Consider the following 14,879-nt stretch of genomic DNA (forward strand, 5'->3'; position numbering starts at 1 on the left):
CAATTGATCACTTTGGCGTTTGTCATTAGGGCTTTGCATGTGTTGCAACTAGCCATACCTCCAATCGTCGCTAGCTATGCGATCGGACCTAGTAGTCCACCATAAAATGTTCTTCATGCATGCACTAAGGCGGTACACTTACGCCGCTCCGGTGAACCTATTCATGGGATCCGCTCTGCTACATGGGGCATCAACGAGGAGGAGACGACTCCATTGATGCGTTGCTACAACTCTTCTCCAGCTGCACGGCACTGCGCATCTAGTGGTAATTGTCGGATGTGGGGTTCCGGCAAACCCTTGAGGTTCGAACACTGGGGTGCGCGCGAAGCCTTTCCCTCCTACCGATCTATGCCCTAGCTCACAAATATATCACGGACGAACTCGACGGACTCGCAACACAGACAGACACGAGGTTTATACTGGTTCGGGCCACTGTTGTGGTGTAATACCCTACTCCAGTGTGGTGGTGGTGGATTGCCTCTTGGGCTGATGATGAACAGTACAAGGGAAGAACAGCTTCCTGAGGTTGAGGTGTTCTTGTGGCTAGGGTCTCGATCGGGTTGGATCAAGCTAAGATGAGATGCCCCTACTATGGTGGCTAGCTCTACTTATATAGGCCTTGGTCCTCTTCCCAAATATCGAGCGGGAAGGGAGCCAACAACGGCAGGCAAATTTAAAGGGGGACACCTACTACAAGCTATCCTGACAAAAGCGGTCTTCGCCTGCGAAAAGCTCTGGTGGTGACGCCGTCTTGGGCTCCACGATGACCTCTGTCTTGCCGTCCTCCTGGTCTTGGTCTCGTTGCACCAATATAGCAACCTTTGCCTGATGCCTCGGTACTCTTCACCTGCGCTGGCCTCCTTAGCACCAAAGAGGAAATAAGAACGCTGCGCACGCTGGCGCCCGCCTGGTGCCGTTCGTCATGGCGCACGTCATGAGAGCCTCGTGAGGTTTTGCCCCGCCTTGATATCTCCGCTCCTTGCGAGCCTGCCTGGTTAGGCTACTCCAGAGGAGGTCTTGAGTCGTCCGCCTCGTGAGGCTTGGACCCTCACGAGGGTCTTGGATGCCTTGTTGATGAAGATGGTTCGTACGGCCTGCCGGCTTAGCCACGCTGTGGCCGCAGGCAGGCAAGTCTGGGGACCCCCGTTGCCAGAACGCCGACAGTAGCCCCCGGGCCCAAGGTGCGCTCAGGCTTGGCTTCGTGGCGAAGCCAAGGGTCAAGTTCGGAGCACCGCGGGCCCCAAAAGCATGCGGCCTCGGTTGACGCGTGGCGGTTGATTGGACGTGGGCGTCTCCGCTTCCCGACGCTGCCTCGGCGATTGCACGACTTGACAAGTCCCTGCGACATGCAAGGAAAACCATCATTACCTGCGATCGTGGGAGACGCCGGTTGGCCTTCTCTTGCTATAAATGGGGACTGGGGCGGAGCCCCCGCTGCTCATCTCTTCCTCGCTTGCTTGCTTCTTCTTTGCTTCATTGCTCGCAGTGCCTCCGATGGCGCCACGAAGGAAGTTCTCTGCCGCCGAGAAGGGGAAGGCCCCTAGCGAGGGCCCCGGTTCCCCGGCGCCCAAGCGCGGTCGCGGCCGTCCGCGCAAGCACTCCGCGACCCCCGCCATGGCCCACCGTCGAGGCGGCGCTGCAGGACGCGTAGGGGATTGTCCCAACCATGGCGGTCCAGTTGATCAGGGGAGGCGTGCTATGGTGGCGCGGCCTCCTCGTCCGCGCTTCCACACGGCGGAGGTGTCGCCGGAGTTTGTCGTCTGGTCGGAGAACCCGGCCGGCAACTAGCTCCAACTTCCGCGCTTCTTCGCCGGTGAACTGCCGGCCTCTGGTCCCTGCGGACTCTGGCTGCAGGCGGATGGCTGCTGCGGCAAGGCCTCTTGGGTTGCGGTTGAGACTTCCGCCGCGGGCAACATAGCCCTGGCCCACGGCTGGCAGACGTTCGCCCGCGCGCGCTACCTGGGTCGGCGGTGCACGCTCCACTTCAAGTATGACGGTGGATCGACCCTCTATGTGATGGTGTTCGGGGAAGATGGTCGCCGCACCGGGTTCTGCCCCGAGACGAACGACGGGGAGGAGGTGCTCGGCCTTGGTGATGGTTGCGACGAGGATGAGGGCGAGCCTGCCCTTGGCGGCGACCGCGTCTCCTCCAGCTACGGTGGCTCTTCCTCCGGTGACAGCTCCAGCAGCGGTGGCTGCGACCAGCCGCCGCGCCCGCTTCGAAGGAGGCAGTGGGTCATCTCGTCGTCGCGCCTCCGTGAAGCGCGAGGAGGGGTCTGGCTAGGCTCGGGGCGTCGCTGAGGGCCTGCCTCCGCGGATTGCTACAACGCCGCTTTGCTTAGCCTTTTCTTTTTCCCTGCATCAGAAAACGAAACCAGTATGGGCCCAGAGGGGCGTGTATCAAACTGTGGTTCTTTGGTTAATGCATTGTGCGTGTTATTCCCATGCCGTGTTGTTATTTTACGCAAAGATAACTTAACCTGCCGCGTTTGGGACGCCCTTTCCCTCACGAGGTGTCTGCGTTGCTCAGAAACTGCAAAAAAATCGTTAGGGGGTGCACTAAAGGACCTGCCGTCCACCCAAGCCTTGATTTGGCGCTTTGTATCGCGGTACCCGAGGGGCACGGATTAGGAGAGATGTGCCAGCTTTCAGGCTCGAACGAGGGTGGCTCGCGAGAAGGCAGAGAGAAGAAAAATGCTCGCGAGGGCACCTGCCTAGCCCCCTCGCGAGGCATGCGAGAGAGAGAACATGAGCAAACCAGAGCCGAAAAATGCGGCAAAAGGCTAGGGAATCAAATCAGCAATGAACACCAAGAGCAACTTCGATTAAGGAAAAGTGAGCCAACTACGGAAAGCAAACGAAAAGCCGCGTTCGGCACCTAATCTGTCCACTAGGCGTGGGAGGGAGCCCCAGGGCCTGAGGCCGGCGCTCCTGAGACTCCGGGGCGTGTACAGCCCCAACTCATTATTACGTGAGAGTGTCACGGGCGGCGATTCTTCACAGGCACCGGGCCTTCTTCACAGGCTCTGGGCCTTTCTTCACAGGCTCTGGGCCTTGCTTCATAGGCTCTGGGCCTTGCTTCATGGGTAGAACTTCCTGAGGTGCTGGATGTTCCAGGCGTTTTGGATAGGTGTCCCTTCTTGTGTCTCCAGGCGCACGGCGCCAGGCCTGGAGATGTGGACGACCCTGAACGGGCCCTCCCACATGGGCGAAAGCTTGTACAGCCCTTCCCTGGAGAGGACCCGCCTCAAGACTAGGTCACCCGTCTCGAGCGTCCTGGAGCGAATGTTGCGGCAGTGGTAACGCCGCAGCTCTTGCTGGTACCTTGCCGCCCTTAATGCAGCTTCGCAACGACGTTCCTCCCCCAGCACGATATCCATCCCCCGCATGGCATCCTGCTGCGTTTCGTCAAACGCCAGAACCCGCGCGGAGTGATGCTTGACTTCATGAGGGAGGACTGCTTCGGCTCCGTAGACGAGGAAGAACGGAGTCTCGCCCATTGGCTTGGTAGTTGTGGTGCGGATGCACCACAGCACGGACTGGAGCTCGTCGTGCCAGCCCCTGCCGCAGGCCTCCAGCTTCTTCTTGAAGGTTCTGGTCTTGAGGCCCCTCAGGACCTCAGCGTTGGCGCGTTCAGCCTGACCATTGCTCCTGGGGTGGGCCACCGAAGCATAGCAGATCTGCGTTCCAAGGTTAGCACAGTAGGTTTTGAAGAGGTTACTAGTAAACTGCGAGCCGTTATCTGTGATGACGCGGTTGGGGACCCCAAAGCGGCTCACGACGCCCTTGATGAACTTGACAGCAGAGCCGGCTGGAATGGTACGGACGGCTTCCACTTCCGCCCACTTGGTGAACTTGTCGATGGCGACATAGAGATAGCGGTAGCCCCCTGGCGCTCGGGGGAATGGGCCTAGGATGTCCAGCCCCCAGACCGTGAACGGCCATGTGAGCGGGATGGTTTGGAGGCCCTGAGCAGGCTGATGGATTTGCTTGGCGTGGAATTGGCAAGCTTTGCAGGACTTCACCAGCTCAGCTGCATCGTTGAGTGCTGTAGGCCAGTAGAATCCACTGCGGAACACCTTGCCGACGAGGGTCTGTGACGATGAGTGGTGTCCACAGTCCCCGCCGTGTATGTCAATCAGCAACTCCCATCCTTGATCACTGGATATGCAGCGCAGCGTGACATCGTTTGGCCGTTTCCTGTATAACTCGCCGTCTTGTATACAATATGCCGTGGCTTGCCGTGCCACGCGCTCCGCGTCCTCTTCCTTCTCCGGCAGCGTCCCGTGCGTCAGGTACTCCTTAAACTCCTTGGTCTAGCATTCCTCCTGGGGCTCGAGCACCAAGAGCAGCCGAGCTCCTGAGGTCGGGCCACAGGCCGGGGCTCCTGTGGCCGGAGGCTGTGGGAGCTCCTCCCGAGGCTGAGTCGTGCTCGAAAGAGGTGGCGTAGCTGATGGCTTGAAGAGCCGCTCCTCGAAGACACCAGGCTCTTGCGGTTGCCGCTTGGATGCTCTCTTGGCGATGTCGTCGGCTTCCTTGTTGGTGCCCCGGGGCACGTGCTGTAGCTCAAGGCCCAAGAACTGTTTTTCCATCTTGCGCACCTCCGCGAGGTAGGCCTCCATATGCTCGTCCTTCGGCTCGTACACCTTGTTGGAGAAGTCGACGAGGAGTTGCGAGTCGCCTTTGATGGTTAAGTGCTTCACCCCTAGAGCCGCTGCAGCCTTCAGGCCAGCTATGAGGCCTTCGTATTCTGCGATATTGTTGGAGACCTTCTCGCCGTGCTGAAAACAGAGTTGCACGGCGTAGTAGAGCTTGTCCTGAGTGGGCGAGATGAGCACTGCTCCAGCCCCCGCGCCCTGGTGCGCGAAGGCGCCATCGAAATACATGACCCAGCCGTCTGGTGCCTCGCTTCCTGGGGAGGTGGACCGGTCTTCTCCTTCCTCAAGAGCCGGGGAATCTATCCATTCTGCCACAAAATTGGCGAGCGCGGCTCCCTTGATGACCCTGGTAGTGCTGAACTCCAGCTGGAATGCTTGCAACTCGATGTTCCACTCAGCAACTCTTCCGGCTGAGTTAGGGCTCCTGAGTACCCTCTCTAATGGGTAGGCTGAGACAACCCTGATGGGGTGGCCCTGGAAGTAGTGCCGCAGCTTGCGCGAGGCCACCAAGAGTGCGAGCAGGAGCTTTTGCGGCATGGGGTAGCGCGCCCTCGCGTCCCGCAGTACGGCGCTGACGAAATACACCGGGTGCTCGACGAGGGCTGGCACACTGTCGAGGCTCGGGTCCTGCGGAGATTGAGGCATATCCTGAGGTGGTGGGTTTCCTAAGACCTGACCGTCCTCAGGAGCTTCTGCGATGTTGCCCTGCTGAGCTTGGTCTTCCGCGGCCGATGGCCTTGCTGCGCCTTCCTGACCCCGCGCTGCATCAGCTCTGGCTTGGCGCGGCATACCCTTGTCTTGGCGCTCCTCCCTAACCACCACCAGCGCCGCGCTGGCGGAGTACGGTGTGGCAGCAAGGTAGAGCACCAGAGGCTCGAGAGGCCGCGGTGCCACCATCACCGGAGGGCTGGTGAGGTATTTCTTGAGGGCTTGGAAGGCTCGGTCGGCCTCCGGGGTCCACTCGAACGGGCCCTTCTTCTTCATGAGCTTAAAGAAGGGTAAGGCACGCTCGCCTAGCTTGGAGATGAAACGCCCTAACGCGGTCACCCGCCCCTCTAGCTTCTGCATCTCCTTGAGGGTCTGTGGTGGGCTCATGTCTTCGATGGCCTTGATCTTCTCCGGGTTCGCCTCGATCCCTCTGTCGGATACGAGGAACCCCAGTAGCTTGCCGGAGGGGACGCCAAACACGCACTTCTCCGGGTTAAGCCTCAAGTTCACTTGGCGCAAGCTCTTGAAGGTCTCCTCCAAGTCTTGAATCAATGTCCTCGCCTCGCGAGATTTGACCACTATGTCATCAACGTAGGCCTCTGTGTTTCTGCCGAGCTGCCGCCCCAAGGCGATGTGCATCAACCGTTGAAAGGTTGCGCCTGTGTTGCGCAGCCCGAAGGGCATGCAGGTGTAGCCATACACCCCGCATGGTGTCAGGAAGGCTGTCTTCTCCACATCCTCCACCGCCATCTTGATTTGGTGGTATCCTGAGAATGCATCCAGGAAACATAGCAAGTCGCACTCGGCGGTGGAGTCGACGATTTGATCGATGTGTGGAAGCAAGAATGGATCTTGGGGGCAAGCTTTGTTAAGGTTGGTGAAGTCGACGCACATCCGTTCCTTCCCGCCTTTCTTCGGTACCACGACGGGGTTCGCCAGCCATTCAGGGTATCGAACTTCTCGGATGGTACCTGCCGCCTCCAGCTTGCGTGTCACTTGGACGATGAAGGCCTGCTTCTCAGTGGACTGCCGTCTTGCTCGCTGCTTCACGGGGCGTACGTTGGGGCACACCCTTAGATGATGCTGGATCACCTCTCTCGGGACCCCTACCAGCTGATTGGGCTCCCACGCGAATATCTCCTTGTTCACGCGCAAAAACCTCACCAAAGCTTCTTCTTGTCCCAGGTCAAGGCCGGTTCCTATGGTGAAGGTGGCTCTTGAAGACCCGTCCTCGTTGACCAGCACCTGCTTGGTGTCCGCCTTGTCTTGAGTGAACAGCTTCTTCTTCTTGGTGGGCGCGGTCTCCTTGGCCTCGGGCGTACCGGCGCCGGCTGGCTGTGCTGCTGCCGCGGTCTTGAAGGCGAGCCTGAGCGCCGTCACGGCCTCCTTAGTGTCCCCCTTGATGGTGAGGACGCCCTTGCTCCCTGGCATCTTCATGAGGTTGTAGGCCGGATGAGTCGCCGCCATGAACTGAGCAAGAGCCGGGTACCCGAGGATGGCGTTGTATGGGAGACCGATGCGGGCGATGTCGAAGTCCACCAGCTCAGTGAGGTAGTTGTTGCGTGTGCCGAAGGTGACAGGGAGGGGGATCTGCCCCAGAGAGTGGGCAGCTCCACCACCCACTCCCGAAAAGGGTTTGCTGAGGTTGAGCCGCTCGGGCGGCACGTGGAGAAGGCTGAAGGCTTCTGCGGAGAGCAAGTTGAGGCCGGCACCGCCGTCAATGAGGGTTTTGGTGATGGCCACGTTGCAGATGGTGGGCGTGCAGAGCATCGGGAGCATGCCGGAGCCGGTGGTGGAGCCGGGGTGGTCTTCTGAGCCGAAGGTGAGGTCAGCCTCTGGGGTAGCCCAACCTGGTGGAGCCCCCGAGCGCTTGGAGACGGCCCCGATCTGACGGAGGAACGGTTTGACATGGCGATCTGACGGCGGTGCTTGGGAGCCACCCAGCAGTGCCGCGACTACGTGGTGCGCCGGCACCGCGTAGCGCACGGTGAAGAGGTTGCGGAGTTCCCCCCCAGGATGCCACCGTGGATCCCGAGAGGTTGAGCAGCCAGGCGCGCAGCTCGCCGGCGAGGGTCATGGGGAACCAGTTGGCCATGATCTTGTTGTCGCCTCCGGCTTCAAGGACGGCCTCCTCGTACGCCAGCAGGAACGGCGCCGGGTCTGCCGCGCCGTCGTAACGCGGCGGCATGTCCGGCTTGAACTTGGTTGGCCACTGCACTCGCCGCAGGGCGGGGGCCAGGGCTCGGTACCCAGACTCCCTGCTGCTAGTGTTGGCCGCAGAGGCGGGCGGCGGGGCACCTGCCATGGGAGGGTAGCGCGGTGGTACGAGGCGCAGGTTGGTGGAGAGGAGCTCCGGCGCACCCCTACCTGGCGCGCCAAATGTCAGATGTGGGGTTCCGGCAAACCCTTGAGGTTCGAACACGGGGGTGCGCGCGAAGCCTTTCCTTCCTACCGATCTACGCCCTAGCTCGCAAAGATCTCGCGGACGAACTCGACGGACTCGCAACACAGAGAGACACGAGGTTTATACTGGTTCGGGCCACCGTTGTGGTGTAATACCCTACTCTAGTGTGGTGGTGGTGGATTGCCTCTTGGGCTGATGATGAACAGTACAAGGGAAGAACAGCGTCCTGAGGTTGAGGTGTTCTTGTGGCTAGGCTCTCGATCGGGTTGGATCAAGCTAAGATAAGATGCCCCTACTATGGTGGCTAGCTCTACTTATATAGGCCCTGGTCCTCTTCCCAAATATCAAGCGGGAAGGGAGCCAACAACGGCGGGCAAATTTAAAGGGGGACAACTAGTACAAGCTATCCTGACAAAAGTGGTCTTTGCCTGTGAAAAGCTCTGGTGGTGACGCCGTCTTGGGCTCCACGATGACCTCCGTCTTGCCGTCCTCCTGGTCTTGGTCTCGTTGCACCAATATAGCAACCTTTGCTTGATGCCTCGGTTCTCTTCGCCTGCGCTGGCCTCCTTAGCACCAAAGAGGAAATAAGGACGCTGCGCGCGCTGGCGCCCGCCTGGTGCCATTTGTCATGGCTCACGTCACGAGAGCCTCATGAGGTTTTGCCCCGCCTTGATATCTCCGCTCCTTGCGAGCCTGCCTGGTTAGGCTACTCCAGAGGAGGTCTTGCGTCGTCCACCTCGCGAGGCTTGGACCCTCGCGAGGGTCTTGGATGCCTTATTGATGAAGATGGGCCGTACGGCCTGCCGGCTTAGCCACACTGTGGGCCGCAGGCAGGCAAGTCTGGTGACCCCCGTTCCCAGAACGCCGACAGTAATGATCCGTGATCCATCTCCCTTGGCAATGTTCCTGGTTGTACCGTGCGTTGGATTTCTTTAGATATTGCAGTTGATGCACCTAGCGTAGCCCAACATACCCTACTGATACTACCAAACATCCAAAAGCACTACACACCATTCATTTTACATTGCTACATTACGGAGAACCACGGCAAAAGCCACGAATCACGCAAGATCCCCATACCAAAAAGAGGCCAATTTGAGAATGGATACCACTCCAAATCAACCAGACTCCAAATATAATCTAGGAAGACAAGCTAGAGAATAAGAAAGAGGACAATTAGCACAACAAAATACCGCCAAACTAAGTTGAAGGTCAACCAACAACTTGAAGGTAGGTACCCAACAAGACCAAAGTAGCAGATCAGCTGACCACCAATCCGAAGAACTCCGGGCCTCCACCCTTGAGAAGCTCATAACACCTCACTTGTTATTCGGTCTGTTATTTTGCCCCTAGCATCAACACCTTTTGTCCTTCCACTTTTATCTCTAGAATGGACCTATCAATGATCCAGGAATACATCAGCTTAACCATAGTCATAGAATATTATATAAAGTTCCTCTCAAAAAGATATTATTTCTACGTTTCCGATTATCCAAAACATAGAAGAAATTCCAAAAAGAACCAGTTTCTTATCAGATTTTGAAAAGCTTTTCATCGATCTACCGAAACACCCATTTAAACTATTTGGTGTGGAATTTAAATTAAAAGCACATTTCATTAGGTTCTAAATCAGTCTAGAAGCGAAACATTTGAAGAAAAGATGATAAATAGATTCATCCTACCCACAGTACAGACATTTTTTGTTGCCTTTCCATCCTCTTCCTGGCCATCAGCCACATTAATTTTTTGAAATTTGGAAGGGATCTTAGTTTTCCACAGAAATTTATGTGGAAAACCACTTTCAACTTTTACCAGAAACAAATATATAGACCTAATAGTAAATTTTCTATCAGACGTGAGCATCCACTTGATTTGATATTTACCTCCAAACATCCGAACTTCTTCAATATCAGTTTCAAACTATTCCACAAATCCAAAGATTCTCCAAAGATAGTTATAAAAGTGAATCCTTCCCAACCTTCTTTGCTATAGGATCAAAAAGATTTTAGCGAACTTCATCCAAACCACATCCAAGGAACATACATCGTCGTATCTTTGAATCAACTTTCAACATTTCTTCTTGAGGGATATGAACAAGGTTCTGCACCCGAAAACTTTGACCGATCATAAGAGATATCCTTTCTGTACAAATCCTTGTTAGGAATATCTCTCTTCAAAGACTAGCTTGGTGAAATATCAATAAGTTAAACTGCATTCTTCATAGGCTTACCCCAATGGTGCTTAGATAGATTTGCACTTTATAGAATCATCTAGCTCTTTCCAGACAATTTTCCTATTGCCTAGTTAAGAAAGACCACCCAGTTCTGGTGTCTCCATAGGATAGTTGGTTTATAATGCCCTGGAATGCATTCACATGACCTCCAAGGCTACAATTCTGGTGCCCTCTTTGTACCTCAAACACATTATTTTTTTATCGAGAACATCTTGTTGGTACCTTCTTTTGCGGTGAACAAATGCTCAAATTTTGTGCCAAAAAAGGTGTGCATGTGTCTCATCAATGATATGGTTAAAATATTGCCATCAACCCTGGCGAATAAATCCACAAACTTGGTGATGAAGTATCTTCCACTAATACCCTCTATCGTCATTAAGCATCTTAGTGGCAAAAATCAATTTGTAGTATTCATTGACATACAACAAATCATTTATCTTGCTGGTATTGAAGGATCTCACCAGTTTGGTATTCACTTCCATCTTTCACCACATTGTTAGGATATCACTTTGTTGGGGATGAACTGCAACAATGCAATGCATCAATTCACCAACACAACAAATATGCACAACACCCCCTCCCCACCCCCGACAACTTATAGTGAACTTTGATGATAGCTTGAATCAACAAGGAGCAACCAATAGGGAGACATTGTCCACCTCTCACACAACATCCATTGATCTGTGTTAGAAGGTGAAAAGGTAGTAGGATTTTTATTTCTCTCCTCCCTTTTGGAAGATTTTCAAAAATCGGCTCGGTTGAGATCAACGGTCCACAAGTGATGGACTTGTGAGCTGAGTTGGGATGACATCTCACCTCCTTGTGGAGAGATTAGCCCAACACTGGGTCCCGCTCGAAGTTTCGGGGGTAAATGACATTAGGACATCAGATATCTACTATGTTACAATAGAAATTCATCAGATAGCATGACTTGAGAATGCATATCTCTTGAATTTAAGTTAATATTATGCGCACCCATCTTCACTCAAAAGCTTAAGATCATATGAGAGTAGATGACCTATCTAACCAGGAAAAAAAAGAATAAAAATGCCTCCGTCAAAGGGTGTATGGTGTCGTCCATCCCTTGACATGTTCATATCTTGAGCTCCACATTTGAACATCATATCCATCTTCCATCTATTATCTTGGAAATACACGACAAAGCAAGAATATCTCTCTCTAGTACATGGTACATCACGTTTCCCATCCCTCAGTAGTTGACGAGTCATGGAATAGGATGAATATGGAAGATTGAATGAGAGATATACATAAATAATATATTTAAATGGTATGCTATATGATGATGCAGCTGACCATTTTAGATGATCTCTTGGAAGTTCTCCAAGTAACTAAGGCCAACTCTAGCCGATCCCCTATCCGGCTGTAGAAGAGTAAAATTTCGGCTATGTTGCACCTAGCCGAAGTCCTAAACCCTGTAAGGGAGTATAATTTTTACTCCCCCCTCCCCGCCTTGCTCGACTAAGTAAAAGTTGTGCGCCTCTTTCTCCCGCCCTCGCGGCTCCACCATTCCTGTCACAGCCGCTCCCACGCACCGCCATCGCCATGGGTGACCGGCCCCGTCACCAGAATGGATAGCCAAGACGCTTCCGCCACCTTGCCGGCCACCGCCACTGGCATGTCGTCGCCGGAAACCACCCCCATGCCAAAAAAAGGTTGGGGATGAAAAAGCTCCACCCGCCACAACTACCGGCTCCAACCGCACCAGAGGCTGCCGAGGTGGCGACGGGCGATCCCCCTCCCGCTGCTCCCGTCGGTGCCAAGAGAGCTAGAAAACGCCGCAGCGTCGGCCCTCGCCGAGGAGGCCGCAAAGAAGATGGAGAAGGCCACTCCGGCGCCCCATCCACGTCCGGCGCCTCATGGAGCGTCTCCGGCCACCCCTACGACAATTGTTCCGGCGCGTCCGACCACCGCAGCCAGCAAGAAGGGTCGCAGCCGCCAAGTGCTCGACGAAATGCCAACAAGGTAAAAAATCATCTTTCATGAAATGCCAAGAGTTTGTGCATGCTATTGGTTGGCGATCCACAACATATACATGTTACATTTGTGGTGATTTTAGATCAAACTTTGTGTTTGAAGTGATGCCTTTTTTATGAACTATGCATGTTTTAGTTTGAAAATCGCGATGATGGAACTATAGGCTTGTTAACGCTTATGTTATGCATGCTTTAATTTGAATGTTTTTATGATATATATTGTGAAGTGTTTGAAGTTCATGCGGCTAGGACACAAAACCTATGTATTTTTTTACTTGGTAAATTTAAGGGATCTACTAGGCGCAATCATCTATAGAGAAGTGACAGTGTACTCCACTAATCTTACTAGGTCGGGTCCTTCTTTATTTTTTAAGGAATCGGCTTGAGTTGGCCTAAGAAAACATGGACCGTATTACTTTGAACGTCTGTGTCCAAGAAAACATGGGCAGTGTATTTTGAATGTTTGAGAGGTTGATGTTTTCTGCTTCCACCGATCTGCTCTTCTGATCGCACACCCATGATCGCTGGGTACAGTTTGTGGACCCGGGACCAATATAATGCATGCATGGCGGCTGGACCACGTCGTCATCCACCACGTGAACGTAGCTTTCGCCCCTGGCCACGCCGGAGATGGCTGGCTCGGCCCATGCCGGGCGTTGCCCTACACACGCACAGGCGCGGCGCACCGGATCGATCGAGTCTGGTCTGGTCTGGTCCCCGGATGCCACAGAACCTAATGGAATGTGGCTACAATCAATTCATGGTACGAACTGTACAAGCATGCACGCACCACCCGTGTTTCAACATTCAGAATGTCCTCTGCTCGGCCGGAATCTCACTACAGTGCCGCACTGGCCGTGTATGCGTGCCGCCCCTTGTCCCGTTGTTCTGTGGCGGCCTTGTTCTGTAGCTAGCTTTGCCTGCCATGGTATGGCCAGCTTGGTTGCTAGCGGCATGCATGCGTGAGCGCTACTCTGATGTTGCCTAAGCTAAAACCACTTCTAGCGCTGCTCTCGTTGTACCATCTGTTTACCATCTTGATGGTCAGGCAGAAATCAACTACCAAGGCAGTGTAGTCTGGTAAGGCTAGTCATAGTGCGGAGTAAGTTAGACTAGTATCAAATATGTTACTTGTTTAAGTTACTTTTTACTATGAATAATCTTATGCTGCGTTATGTTACGGTAATATATTATGTTATCATAAGCACTTTTCTTAATTATGTTATTAGCTAAGTTACTCCACGAACAACGTAGACCATTTATTATATTTGCTCCGAACTGATCGTCATGATAGTTTCTTCCGGAGTCTTGACACGGCCAGTAGTTTATGTAAGTTCCAATGGATCCTGCTAGGCTTTGTAATCAAGCACTCACCCAAAAGGCTACTACATCGGTCCCTCCAAAGTCAATGCATGAACATGGTCACCATGTGCCCACTAGGTGATTAGAGCATCTCCAACCGTTGGCCTCCTCAGGAGGCATAAAAATCACCGTCTGGGGGCGAGCCGGCGGTACAATCGGCATTGGGGCGGTTGGACATCCAGCCGTCGCCCCTAGGTCGCCCCAGGCGCCGATATTGGTCTAGTTTTCGGCTCACTTTCGGCAAATAAAGGCCCCATATGAATGAGAATCGGCCCATATTCGGCGTGGTTTGTCGTGGTTCGGCGTTGAATTCTTAAACATAAATATTTTTCTATCACATAGTTCATCACAGAAAATTAAATAGTTCAACAAAATAGTGCAACAACAAATAGTTCAATACAAATTATATAGTTTAACAAATAAAAACTCATATTTCATCACATGTCGAGCCCGGCGTCGCCCTTGAGCCTCCATAGGTGCTCCACCAGATCCTGCTGCAGTTGATGATGCCCTTGTGGGTCTCGGATCTCCTGACGCATATTGAGGTAGGCAGCCAGGTTGCCGGTAGCTGGTGATCAACTTCGGCTAGAGGACCCTGCCTGTAGTATGGTTCAGTGTCAAACACTGGCTATTCCTGCTCGCTCTCGATGATCATGTTGTGCAAGATGACACAACAAGTCATGATTTCCCACATTTGATCTTTCAACCAGGTCTGAGCAGGGTACCGGACAACAGCAAATCGAGATTGGAGCACACCAAATGCCCGCTCGACATCCTTCCTGCAAGCCTCCTGCACCTTGGCAAAGTGGGACTTCTTGCCTCCTGGCACAGCGTTTGAGATAGTCTTCACAATGTAGACCATTTCGGATAGATGCCATCAGCTAGGTAGTACCCCTTGTTGTAGTGCCACCCGTTGACCTCGAAGTTCACCGGAGGAGAATGACCTTCAACAAGCTTGGCAAAGACAGGGGAACACTGCAGCACGTTGATGTCATTGTGAGTTCCTGGCACACCAAAGAAAGAGTGCCAAATCCAGAGGTCCTGTGTGGCCACCGCCTCAAGTACCACACTGCAACCGCCTTTGGCGCCTTTGTACATCCCCTGCCAAGCAAATGGGCAGTTCTTCCATTTCCAATGCATGCAGTCGATGCTTTCAAGCATCTCAGGAAATCCTCTTGCTGCATTCTGTGCTAGGATTCAAGCAGTGTCTTCCGCATTGGGTGTTCGCAAGTATTGTGGTCCAAACACTGCCACCACTGCCCGACAGAACTTGTAGAAACACTCAATGGTGGTGGACTCGGCCATGCGCCCATAGTCGTTGAGTGAATCACCGGGAGCTCCGTATGCAAGCATCCTCATCGCTGTCGTGCACTTCTGGATCGAGGTGAATCCAAGTTTGCCGGTGCAAACCATCTTGCACTTGAAGTAGCTGTCGAACTCCCGGATGGAATTCGCAATCCTGAGGAAGAGCTTTCGGCTCATCCGATAACGGCGCCGAAATGTTTTATCACCGTGCAGTG

Source organism: Aegilops tauschii, chromosome 4 (genome assembly GCF_002575655.3).
Source record: "Aegilops tauschii subsp. strangulata cultivar AL8/78 chromosome 4, Aet v6.0, whole genome shotgun sequence".
Lineage (NCBI taxonomy): Eukaryota > Viridiplantae > Streptophyta > Magnoliopsida > Poales > Poaceae > Aegilops > Aegilops tauschii.